The 12,657-nt window shown below is 46.6% G+C and overlaps 1 protein-coding gene across 1 annotated transcript in view; it reads right to left on the bottom strand.

Moving 5' to 3' along the window:
- The window catches only part of LOC142258360 (uncharacterized), a 158,048-nt gene that overhangs the window by 72,692 nt on the left and 72,699 nt on the right, over positions 1 to 12,657 (bottom strand). The window lies entirely within an intron of this gene.

A 12,657-nucleotide genomic window follows, 5' to 3' on the forward strand; every position in this document is an offset into this window, starting at 1 on the left:
TTTTCCAGTATAGATCCCATCCCATGTGGCTCCTTTCCCCTGCAGATCCCATCCCATGTGGCTCCTTTCCCCTGCAGATCCCATCCCATGTGGCTCCTTTCCCCTGCAGATCCCATCCCATGTGGCTCCTTTCCCCTGCAGATCCCATCCTATTGGCTCCTTTTCCCCTACACATCCCATCCCATTATTGGCTCTTTCCCCTGCAGATCCCATCCCATGTGACCTCTTTCCCCTGCAGATGCCATCCCATGTGGTCTCTTTCCCCTGCAGATCCCATCCTATGTGGCTCCTTTCCCCTACAGATTCCATCCCATGTGGTCTCTTTCCCCCGCAGATTCCATCCCATGTGGTCTCTTTTCCTGCAGATCCCATCCCATTGTCTCCTTTCCCCCTACAGATCCCATCCCATGTAGCCTCTTTCCCCTGCAAATGCCATCCCATTATGGCCTCTTTCCCCTGCAGATCCCATCCCATGTGGTCTCTTTCCTTTGCAGATCCCATCCCATTGGCTCCTTTCCCCCTGCAGATCCCATCCCATTATGGCCTCTTTCCCCTGAAGATCTCATCCCATTATGGCCGCTTTCCCCTGCAGATCCCATCCCATTATGGCCTCTACAGGCACACTGATGCTGGGAGGCGGTAGCAGGAGGAGCAACCTCACCACGCTGCCGCGACCTCTGCAGTATCAGCGCGTCGCTGCACACTAGGTCAGGGAGCAGACAGGCTCCACTGAACCCGGAAGTGCGGCGCATACGGAGGTACGGGGATTAGTTTGTGTTAGTGTCTTAAAGACATTAACACCAGTGAATACAGGGAACCGGATCGCCGGAGCCGTTTCGGGGAACGGGCTGCTATTTTAACAACCGATTTGCCCGAACCGGACAGAACCGGCTGAATCCCACCCCTGTGTACAGCCGTATACATAAAAACATCTACACATAGCATACAGCCATATACACACAGACACCTACACACACACCATACAGCAGTATACACATACGTATACACAGATATAGTCACATAGAAGCGTATACCTATTTGAAAACATTCACAAACATATAATCATACAAACACACACACATAGACACAATCCTATACACACATACTGAGGGGGCTTTTACTGTTGATGATCGGGGACGCTTCTTCTCTTCTTTCCTGTGCGGCACACAGTCTTGTTGGATGGTAAATCCCAGTGTGCTAAAGGACCTGTGCTGATGTCATTCCCATGTGATCAGGAGGGGCTGGGCCTCAGCCAACACAGCTGATGCCAGAAAGAAACTCCCATGTTGTCCTGGAGTTGTTTATAATTGAAGCTAGGGTCTGAGGTAAGACCTCCAGATGAAGAGGTGCAGGTGGGTGGCGCAGGGGGAGGGTGGGAAGCCTGCATGATTATAGTGGATGGGAGGAAGCATGGCCACGCCCACTAACAAAGCTGGTCACGCCCACTACCCAGGCAGGTCCTCTAGCCACTGGGATGTAGCTGCTAATGCGGCTGGACAGAGGCAGTGCGCGCTGCAGGAAGCCATTATAACACACATGGCCGTGCACTGTTTAATGCGCGCGGCCGTGTCTCCTGTACTATGCGGCTGGTCAGTGCTGTCTGCCCCTAAAGTCTGTGTGCCCGGCCACATCACAGTACAAGAGACATAGCCGTGCACAATTCAGTGTGCGAGGTCATGTCATGTGTATTATAATGATATGCAGCAAGTGGCCGGACCAATACAACAGCTGGGAGAGCAGCCCAGGGAGCAATTGCTTGCCTGCCTCCCGGCGAGAGAGCCGGATCGCGGCTCTGGGAACTTCCCGGTTCTGGGAACCGGCTGCTATTTTAACAACTGGTTCCACCGAACCGGGGAGAACCGGCTGAATCCCACCCCTGCTCCTATAGACTATAACTTTGCCAATGAACCAAATACTGTAAAGACCGGCAAACGAGAATCAACGATTTTGGACACCTGAAATTTTAATCACACATTAAGACCGAAGGTTAGGGTAGAGGGGTTTCCGAACCCAAATATTTCTTTAACAGAGATCTATGAAACAGATTATGAATCTTGTAAGATGCTGGTAACACCAGACGGAAAGCAACCGTATTAATGACAGCTGTAATTCTAGACGGACCAGTAAACTAAGGTCCTAACTTCAGTGAAGGCATCTTAAGTAGGGTTGAGCAGAGCCGAACTGTAAAAGTCCGGATCCGCGCGGTTTCAAAGATTTCAGGGTTCCATATCCGGAATTCCGGGTGCACAATCCGGATCCGGCACTGGGGAAAATAATTGAAAAAATGAAGATAAACAGAAATAAAACAACGTTTCATACTTACCGAGACTCGGTGTTATGGCGGCACACTGCTTCGAGGTCGCGCATTCACTTCCTGTACTGTGCATCGTATACACACAGGTTTCCGTGTTTTTCCCGGCCATCCGCCATCCTCTCATCTGTGATTGGTTGTAGGCACACGCACTGCTAGCCTGTGACAGTATCTTCCTGCCGTGCAGTCATCGCGGCTGTCATTGTCTGCACAGCCAGCGGTTGTGCTCTATAGCCGCTGGCTATGTGGCAGAGCTGAAGCGGCGTGGAACCTCGTGTGGATTACGCTGGACCTGCAGGGTGTTGGGGGTTAATAAAGAGGTGAAGGAGGGCGTGTGTTTGTACTTTATTCCAAATAAAGGATTTTTCTCTCTGTGTTTATTTACATTAATTTACAGGTTGCAAGTATCTGATAGACGCCTGTGCCATTACTAACCTAGGGCTTAGTAGCAGCTGTGTGCTACTATTAACCCCTAAATACCCCAATTGCCACCGCTCCAGGGCTATTGAGAAGAGCAGGCAAAGCACTGGGATTGTCACATCTAATAGAGAATATCAGCCCCCAGCCAGCGTTATCATGGCTGGGGATGAAAATTAGGGGGGACTGCACATCATTTTTTTTTTTTTTTTAATTATTTATTTAAATAATAATAATAATAAAAAAAAAAAAACGCATCACCGACACAGCCGCGCACAGTTCTGACAGGAGCATGCATGTGTTTGTAATACATGCACGCTAATGTTCAGAGAGCGCAGGCTGTGGTGGCTGATGTCATGTCAGACTTGTACGAGTCTGACACCGCATCACCAGCACAGCCGCACATTTCAGACAGGAACGTGCCTGTGTTTCTGTGTACATGCATGCTCATGTTTACAGAGAGGCAGGCTGTCCCGGTTGATGTCATGTCAGACTTGTACAAGTCTGACAGTGCATCACCGGCACAGCTGCACACTTCTGACAGGAACGTGCATGTGTTTCTGAAAGATATGCACGTTCACCATACTGACCCGCAGACACTTGCACTGCTTTCTCCGCCCACCGGCTGTCCTGCCGCCTGTGATTGGTTGCAGTCAGCTGACACGCTGCCACTCAGGGTGGGGGCGCGTCTAGCTGCAACCAATTACATGCGTCAGTGGGCAGGCAAAACAATAAATATTGAATTGTCGGCTCTGGAAGGGAAAAGCATGACCCAGAAGGAGTGTGCCGCCATGACACCGCCTCGGGTGAGTACACCACGCAAGCTCCTTCCCCCCCCCCCCATCTCCTCCACAAATGTTTTTAATCTCCGGATTCTGGTCCCCATAGACTTATGTGGGCACCGGAATCCGGAGCAGAGCCGGATTTTATTTTCAATCCGGCAGGGTTCCGGCGGTCCTGGATTTTGGTGGATTTGATAAACTCTAATCTTAAGCTTAATGTCTCTTGTAGATCATCACACCCGTTCACCCACACACAGGTCCAGACCAGGCACACGTCTACAGTCAGCTGCATGTTTATAATTAGAACTGATGTCACACAAATGCTGCTGAATGTAGACCATAATGTCATGTAGACGATAATGCTGAGAACAATAGGTCCTTCCAAGCTACCTCTGATAAGTGCCCCTGCTGAAACATAGAGAACTGAGGAGGATGGCCAATAGACACAAAAAAGGAAATATACCGGAAGATTCATCACGGCAATTATTGATGGCAAATGCGTCGAGAGGAAGGAACGAGGACCACTCTTCCTAATTATATAAAACAAAACCGTGCAAACGTTACTCCAAATTCTGATATATGCATTCTGTTTGCCAAGACTGAGGGTGGAACGCTGACAAACGTGATAGTTTAATCCCTATGCAAGTGCAGAAAGCCTTCCAAAAGTTGGCAATCAACAGAGTTCCTCTCTCAAGAGACAATATTAGAGGGGTTTTTGACAATCTCTCGAATAAACATCTAGGTTAGTCTTGGCATTAGGTAACGACGGTAAGGTGGTAAAATGTATCATCTTAAAAAACCTATCCACCACAACCAAAATGACTATTAGGAGAGGAAGGTAAATCCATAATAAAGTCCATGAAAATGTCTGTCCAAGGTTGACTAGGGTCACACCTCGAAGGTCGAGAGTGAGATGCCTTTGAGCGCAGGTAGCACACACAGACACATAGGTGCTAAGGCTTATTTTCAATGTAGGGCTTATTCTCAGGGAAAAATAGTTGGGGGAAAGCTCCCCCCTTCCCCACCCCAAAAAAAAGATTCAGATCCCCCTTCCCAGGAAAATCATACCAGACCCAGGGCATCTGCGTTGCTCCTAGGTCCTCCTACGATCTTTGGGGGGCGCTCCCAGCAGGTATGCTCCATGCGGTCCTCCCCTGCTTCTGGTTGACACACACATATTGTGCACACACACACACACCAGATCGCACACACTCACCACATCCGGCGATACCGGATCCTGGCACGCAGTGCAATGGAGCGCGACGACCTGTGGTGGAATGCATAGAGGACCTGCGGTGGAACACATTGATGCATTCCATTCCAGATCCTCCATGAGTTCCACAGCAGGTCCTTGCGCTCCATTCCACTGCGTGCCAGGTTGCCCTGCCATCAGGAAGCAATCTGTATCGCCGAATGTGGTGAGTGTGGTTGTGCAATCTGATGTGTGTGCGATCTGATATGTGTGAGTGTGCGTTCCACTGCAGGTCCTCCTGTTCGGCGTCTGGTGAGTATGATTGCGGGGTCTTCTTTCTTCTCTCTTTTGGGGGTTTCTGCTTTTTATAATGAAGTGTCCTGGAGTATTCTTTAACTTTTTTTTAGCTGCATAGATATTGAACCGCGACTAGGACTTATTTTCGGGGTAAGCTTTAGGCTGAAAATTCTTGCTAGTACTTATTTTCCAGGAAACACAGTAGTAACAAATAATCGCCATCAAGATTGTCTCCGTGTAAGATGTTTAGCCCACTCAAGGTAAAGGTTTTTAGGGTTGGTAATTACTGTAACAGGATGAGTAGCTCCCTCCAGAAAGTGTCGCCATTCCTCAAATGCTAACTTAATCACCAGAATTCCCTATTCCTAAGATATTTTCTTAGAAAATGAGGAGCATGGACGCAGTTTACCAAGAGACGACCTTGAGACAATAAAACTCCCACCCCCCACTTCTGATGCATCAGACAGAAGAATATTAAAACCACAGATAAAGACAGACAAGGGAAAAACACACACACAAAAGTAAAGACAGTAAGAGATTCAGGAGCAAAAAGAAGTGCAGGGAAGAAATACAAAACAAAAGCGGTAAACTCCACAACTGCTCCAAACACTAGGCAAAACTAAATTACAACTTTCACCAAAGTCAGGGACACCACACCTCACAAATCAACATAGAATACTATAGCTGGCATGGGTAGAACGATTCCATCAGAATAAATAGAGGAGCAGATGTGATAGGTCTTCCCACAACATGTGATTAAAGGAGCAAGCAGACTGGCAGAGATTAACTCTTGCTAGCCTGCCTATGAATCAGCACACAGCAGGTCGACGACTGCGTCTGCCTGTGTTGATCCCAGACACCAGAGAAACCACCAGGCAGAGTGTCAGAGAATCTGCAATCGTCCAATGCTGATATGACAGTTGGCAAAGTTTGTGCAAAATAGTGTGACAGTGAGGCAGGATAGTCAAATGTTCTGGAGTCAGGTACCAGGTGATCACATTAAGATTAAGGGGATAGGCAGAGGCATAGTCAGGTCATGGTCCAAAGTCAGAACACCTGGAGGTTAGTGGATCAGAGCAGAGGGACAAGGCAAAAGGGTGGTCAACCAAAGCCAATGGTGAGACAGCAAAAGATTTATTCCCATAGCACAGATACAAGAGGCCAACTAGCACCACTGATCAGAAGACTGGCAGTGTATTGGGACTTACTGCTAAGCTAAATAGCTCAATCCCCTGTCTGTCTCCAGGTACCTGTTAGGTCCTGGTGGTGGATTCTCTGGACCGTGCACCGGACTCCCCTGGAGAGGCATCCAAGAGCTAACCCCTATACAGGGACTGTCTGGTCGCCCACCAGAGGGCCTAAATGCATGGCAGCCGGAACACAGGGAGTACGGGGTATGGGTTCTTCAGAGAGTGGCACGGGAGAGGTGTAGGAGTCCAATGGTAACCGGAGGCAGGCCAACTAGCGGGAACCGGATACAGGTGCCGAGTAGTCCCAGCCGACGGAATCCGAATCCAGCGGGACGTGCAGGCTGAAGTATCCAGGCGAGGTCCAGGTGACGAGTTCAGACTAACAAGAGTTGGCGGGATCCTCAGTACACAGTCACCGGGACACTTCCTGGGAGATCGGCACTCTGGGACCAGGTCAGGACAGCAGACGGGCTCTGCGGAAGACACAGGGTTAATTGCATTGCAAAGCACAGAGAGACCTGACATCTAGCGGTGCTGCCCACATGGAAAGGGAAGCCCTATATACCCTGTCCCAGCATCATGTCATATCCTGCTTCAGGAGTGGTGGGCCTATAAGTTAAGGTGAGTGGGCGCGGCCCCGCCCTATACACATGCATGGGCCTCAGAATCAGAGCCAGACAACTCAGAGTTAGACCACTCAGAGTCAGACACAGGGGACCAGGATGCAGGGGAACACGAGCGGGAGCGGCAGCCGTGACCGTTGGGTATGTGGACCGGATCAGTGGGTAAGGAGTGATACTGTGCCAGTGAGACTGGATCAGTGGGTAAGGAGCGGTGCTGTGATGGCGGGAGCATGACAGTACCCTTTAAAGCTTCTCTGGAACTAGCAATCAGCTACCAACTTTCATAGCTAAATCACTTTTGTCACAGGGAGGGGGGTCTTGCTGTCAGAGGCCTCTTTCTCCCTATAATTAACTTTCACCCCTTACTGTTTGTTCTATAATGGAGGTATTGGATTTCTATCCTGAATACAGTGACCTCTTGATGCATCAAAAGCCCATTTAGACGAGTAGATAATTATAAAGGTGATTTATTATATGATCACCATACGTGACCTTAAGTTGAAGGCAGTCAAGAATTTACATGTAACGATTGTGTACACTTATTTATTCATCTACAGGTAGAATGGAAATGATCTCCATTTCCATTGCATAATCGAGAGATAAATTATTTTTTATTATATTACACAATTAACGACAAGTCTGAAAGGGGTTTTGCACAAATAAAGTACATTTTAATAAATAGATCTTGAAATAATAATAATTTCCACAATTGTGTTAAAACAAATGTTCCTGTGCTAAGATAATCTTCTAAATGTGCCCCTGCTATGTACATTCCAGTGGGAGTCAGTGTTTCCAGGTTAGCTGAACCTCTGTTTACTTTAATGCCTATCCTTTGACGTGCATCTATCACAGTGACCTTATTGCATTTGCTATGGACTTTGTACTGGGACGTTGACTCATTCTACTGTATATATCACTGGCATTGTATCCTAACCGGTTTCCCTTCTCCTGCTGTACTGGTATGCCACCCCATTTTTTTAATTTTTTGTTTCACAAAAATATAGATATATATTTTACTCTTTCGTGTTTGGTTCAATTCTGTAAATTGATTATGTATATAGAGGAACTAACGTCTGCAGTAAAAACGTCATTTCAAAGTTAAGTTTTACTAGCAAGTTTATACATCCAATAATGTTCTAAAAATGTCAAATTTGTTTGTGGGATAAAAGCTAAGAACTCTAGCAAGCAAGGAAATTTGTGAGGTAAAAAGTATATACAGTGATATGAAAAAAAATTGCCCCTTCCTGATTTCATATTCATTTGCATGTTTGTCACTCCTACATATTTCAGATCACCAAACAAACTAAAAAGTAGACAAAGATAACACAAGTAAACACAAACACACAGTTGACAAATGAAGGTCTTTATTATTAAGGGAAAAAGAAATCCAAACCTACAGGGCCCTGTGTGAAAAAGTGATTGCCCTCCCCCCTCTTAAAACATAAATTAACTGTGGTGTATCACATCTTTCCCTAGCCTCATGCAGGCCTTATTACTGCCACACCTGTTCTCAATGAAAAAAATCACTTAAATAGGACCTGCCTGACAAAGTGAAGTAGACCAAAAGATCCTCAAAAGGTAGATGACATACCGCAATCTAAAGAAATTGAGTAAGAAATGAGAAGCAAAGTAATTGAGATCTATCAATCTGGAGAAGATTATAAAGCAGTTTCCAAAGCTTTGGAACTCCAGCGATTCACAGTGAGAGCCATTATCCACAAATGGCAAAAACATGAAAGAGTTGGTGAATCTTACCAGGAGTGGCCAGCCAACCAAAATTACCACAAGAGCCCAGCGACTACTCATCAATAGGTCACAAGACGCCACAACAACATCCAAAGAACTGCAGGCCTCATTTGCCTCAGATAAGGTCAGTGTGCATGACTCCACCATAAGAAAGAGACTGGGCAAAAATGGCCGGCATGACAGAGTTCCAAGATGAAAACCACTGCTTAGCAAAAAGTACATAAAGGCACATCTCAGTTTTGCCAGAAAACCTTGATAATCTCCAAGACTTTTGGGAGAACACTCTGTGGACTGACGAGACAAAAGTTCAACTTTTTAGAAGGTGAATGTCCCATTACATCTGGCATAGAAGTAACACAGCATTTTAGAAAAGGAACATCATACCTACAGTGAAACATTGTGGTTGGGAGTGTGATGGTCTGGTGCTGTTTTGCTGCTTCAGGTCCTGAGCACTTGCTGTGATAAATTGAACCATGAATTTGCCTACCCCATGTTAAATTCTGAAGGAGAATGTTCGGCCATCTCTTCCTGACCTCAAGCTGAAGAGTACTTGGGTTATGCAGTAGGGCAATGATCCAAAACACAGGAGCAAGTCCACCTCTAAATGGCTTAAGAAAAACAAAAGTAAAGCGGGCTTTACACGCTACGAGATCGCTACAGCGATCTCGTTGGGGTCACGGATTTTGTGACGCACATCCGGCCGCTGTAGAGATCTTGTTGTGTTTGACTCCTAGGAGCGATTTTGGATCGTTGCAAAAATGGCAAAAATCGCTCCTCGTTGACATCAGGGTCCTCTCCCAATTATCGCTGCTGTCGCTTGGGCGAAGTTGATCCTCATCCCTGCGGCAGCACACATCGCTACGTGTGACGAGGCAGGAACGAGGAACCTCTCCTTACCTGCCACACACCAGCAATGAGGAAGGAAGAAGGTGGGCAGGATGTTCATCCCGCTCATCTCCGCCCCATCGCTTTGATTGGGCGGCCGCTTAGTGATGTCGCTGTGACGCCGAGCGAACCGCCCCCTTAGAAAGGAGGTGGTTCGCCGGTCACAGCGACGTCGCCGAGCAGGTAAGTACGTGTGACGCTGCCGTAGCGATAATGTTCACTACGGCAGTGATCTTCACATATCGGCAAAACGATAGGGGCGGGTGCTATCTCGCTCGACATCGCTAGCATCGCTAAAGCCACCATAAGACTTTGGAGTAGCCTAGTCAAATCCCTGACCTTAATCAGAAGATGTTGTGGCCGGACTTTAAGAGAAGGCAGCTCATGCTCGGAAACCTCCAATGTGACTGAATTACACCAATTCTGCAAAGATGAATTGCCAAAGTTCCTCAAGAGTGTTGTAAAAGACTCATTGCCAGTTATAGCAAACACTTGATCGCAGTTTAGGGTGGCCCAACCGGTTTAAGGGTCAATCACTTTTTCACACGGGGATTTCTTTTTCCCTTATTAATAAAAACTTTCATTTATAAATTACCATATTTTTCGTTTTATAAGATGCACCGGATTATAAGACGCCCCCCAAATTTAGAGACAAAAAAAGGTAAACAAAAAAAAAATATGGGGTCTGTTTCATAATCCGGGGGTGTCTTACCGCTGTGCTGGGGCTGCAAGTGGCTCTGCTCTGTGCTGGCTCTGCTTTGTTCTGGCGCTGCTCTGTGCTGGCTCTGCTTTGTTCTGGTGCTGCTCTGTGTTGGCTCTGCTCCGTGCTGGCTCTGCTCTGTGTTGGCTCTGCTTTGTTCTGGCGCTGCTCTGTGCTGGCTCTGCTTTGTTCTGGCGCTGCTCTGTGTTGGCTCTGCTCCGTGCTGGCTCTGCTCTGTGTTGGCTCTGCTGTCTGCTGCAGGTGGTGAAGCATGGGCCATTCTGAAGATTTTGGCAGTGAGGGCTTCAAAGAAATGTAGCCCGGAGGCGGCACATGCGCAGATGAAATCTTGAACCAAGAGCTCCATCTGCGCATGCGCGAACTCTGGACGCCATTATTTGAAATCCTCACCGCCGACATCTTCAGAATGGCCCGTGCCTCACCGCCCACTGCAGAGAGCAGCGCCACTGTACAGAGCATCATCACCAGCCACTATACAGAGCAGCGCAGCCGCATGCCGCCGCAAAGAACAGCCGCTGGCTGCAATTTAGAGCCGCACAGAGCAGCTGACGCCCACGGTACAGAGCAGCGCCGCCTGCTGTACAGAGCCGAAAGCTCACTCTTTTATTCCCAAGTGATCCTTCATAATAACGTTATCTATTTTTTCTTAAAATGTATATTTTAAGTTTAAAAAATGTCATTTCTTATTTATCTGATTGATAGTCATTCAGATCTCTCAAATTTCTATTTATTTCAGCAATTTTCTATTTCATTTTGTTTATATTTATATTGATAAAACACTGCGAGGCTGAAACGTCTCCTACATTAGTCGCCAAAAATAAATTTACACTGAGTTTTTTCAAATCCGTTATTCTATCTTGTTAATTACAGAGAGAGTGCAGTGTTTATTCAATATAGATGTTGTGGACCACGGTCCCCTCACTAGCACCTCTAAGTAAAACTGGGCTGAGTGCACACTAATTTTTCAAATGTTGTTTATATTGGCATCCATTTTGTCCCTTAATTTATTAAAATCCGTTAGTTGGTCAAAGATATCCAGTGAAGTTTTAATAGTCTCAATATCCTTTTTGACCTTTGTAATTTCTAGGTCCTCCTATTTTATTATCATTCCATCAGTTTAACTGAACAAGAAGACAAGATTTGATTCCATTCCAATAAAGTACCGTATATTTCAGATTATAAGACGCACTTTTTCTCACAAATATTTGGTAGGAAAATGAAGAGTGCGTCTTATATCTGAATGTAGCTTACCGGGAGGTGGAGAATGGGCGTTGTGTTGGCTGCGGTGGGGGTTGTGTTGGCTGGGGTGGGGATTGTGTTGGCTGGGGTGGGGATTGTGTTGGCTGGGGTGGGAGGCTGTGCTGGCTGCGGTGGGGATTGTGCTGGCTGCGGGTGTTGTGCTGGCTGTGTGGAGCAGGGCAGTGCAACTGGTGTCCCAGATGCTCTGTCGGCAGTGCGGGCTTCAAGTAATGGCACCCTGAGTTGATGCGTGTGCAAATGGAGCTCTTGGCTCAAGATCTCATCTGCGAATGTGCCAGCTCTGGCCCGTTGATCTCCCAGCAGTGGACTTAAGGAAAATGGTGCCCGGAGGTGGTGCATGAGCAGATGAGCACTTGGCTGGTCATTGAGCCAAGAGCTCCATCTGCGCACGCACCGACTTTGGGCACCATTTCTTTGAAGCCTGCACCGCTGTCAGAGCATCTGGGACACCCACAGCACCGCCCTGCTCCACGTAGCAAGCACGGTGCCCGCAGCCAGCACAGCCCCCACCGCAGAGCCTGCATCATCGCCCTGCTCAAGCACCGCCCTTGCCTCCTGTGACCCCGCTCCACCACTGCTGCCGCCCCTTTCTGGTAAGACACCACCAGAGTATAAGACAGACCCCATTTTGTTTTTTTTACCTTTTTTATCTGTAAATTTGGGGTGCGTCTTATAATCCAGTTAATTTTATAAAATTAAAAATACAGTATTTTTCTTCCTTTTTGACTGCAATATATCAGACCCTAGCCTGGGCGGCCTCAGATGTTGGCTATGACTAAATCCAGATGAACTGCTAAATGGTGAGCTGATGTTTTTCTTTATTTTGCTTATAAATAAGATATAGCTTTATATTGCGGGTTTATACTATTACACTGATGTCCAATTTATACTGTTTCTTCATGTGTTTTATTACTTTTGCACAAGAAAATCACAAAAAATTCTGCAGCATATTTAGAGAGCCATTTTTCTTTCATTTTTCCCAAGTACACAGCTTAATAGGGGCTGTAATTTTTATTGGTACTATTTGGTGGTACATACAGTACAGACCAAAAGTTTGGACACACCTTATCATTCAAAGAGTTTTCTTTATTTTCATGACTCTAAAAATTGTAGATTCACATTGAAGGCATCAAAACTATGAATTAAAACATGTGGAATGAAATACTTAAAAAAGTGTGAAACAACTGAAAATATGTCTTATATTCTAGGTTCTTCAAAGTAGCCACCTTTTGC

The sequence above is a fragment of the Anomaloglossus baeobatrachus genome, chromosome 1 (assembly GCF_048569485.1).
Source record: "Anomaloglossus baeobatrachus isolate aAnoBae1 chromosome 1, aAnoBae1.hap1, whole genome shotgun sequence".
Classification (NCBI taxonomy): domain Eukaryota; kingdom Metazoa; phylum Chordata; class Amphibia; order Anura; family Aromobatidae; genus Anomaloglossus; species Anomaloglossus baeobatrachus.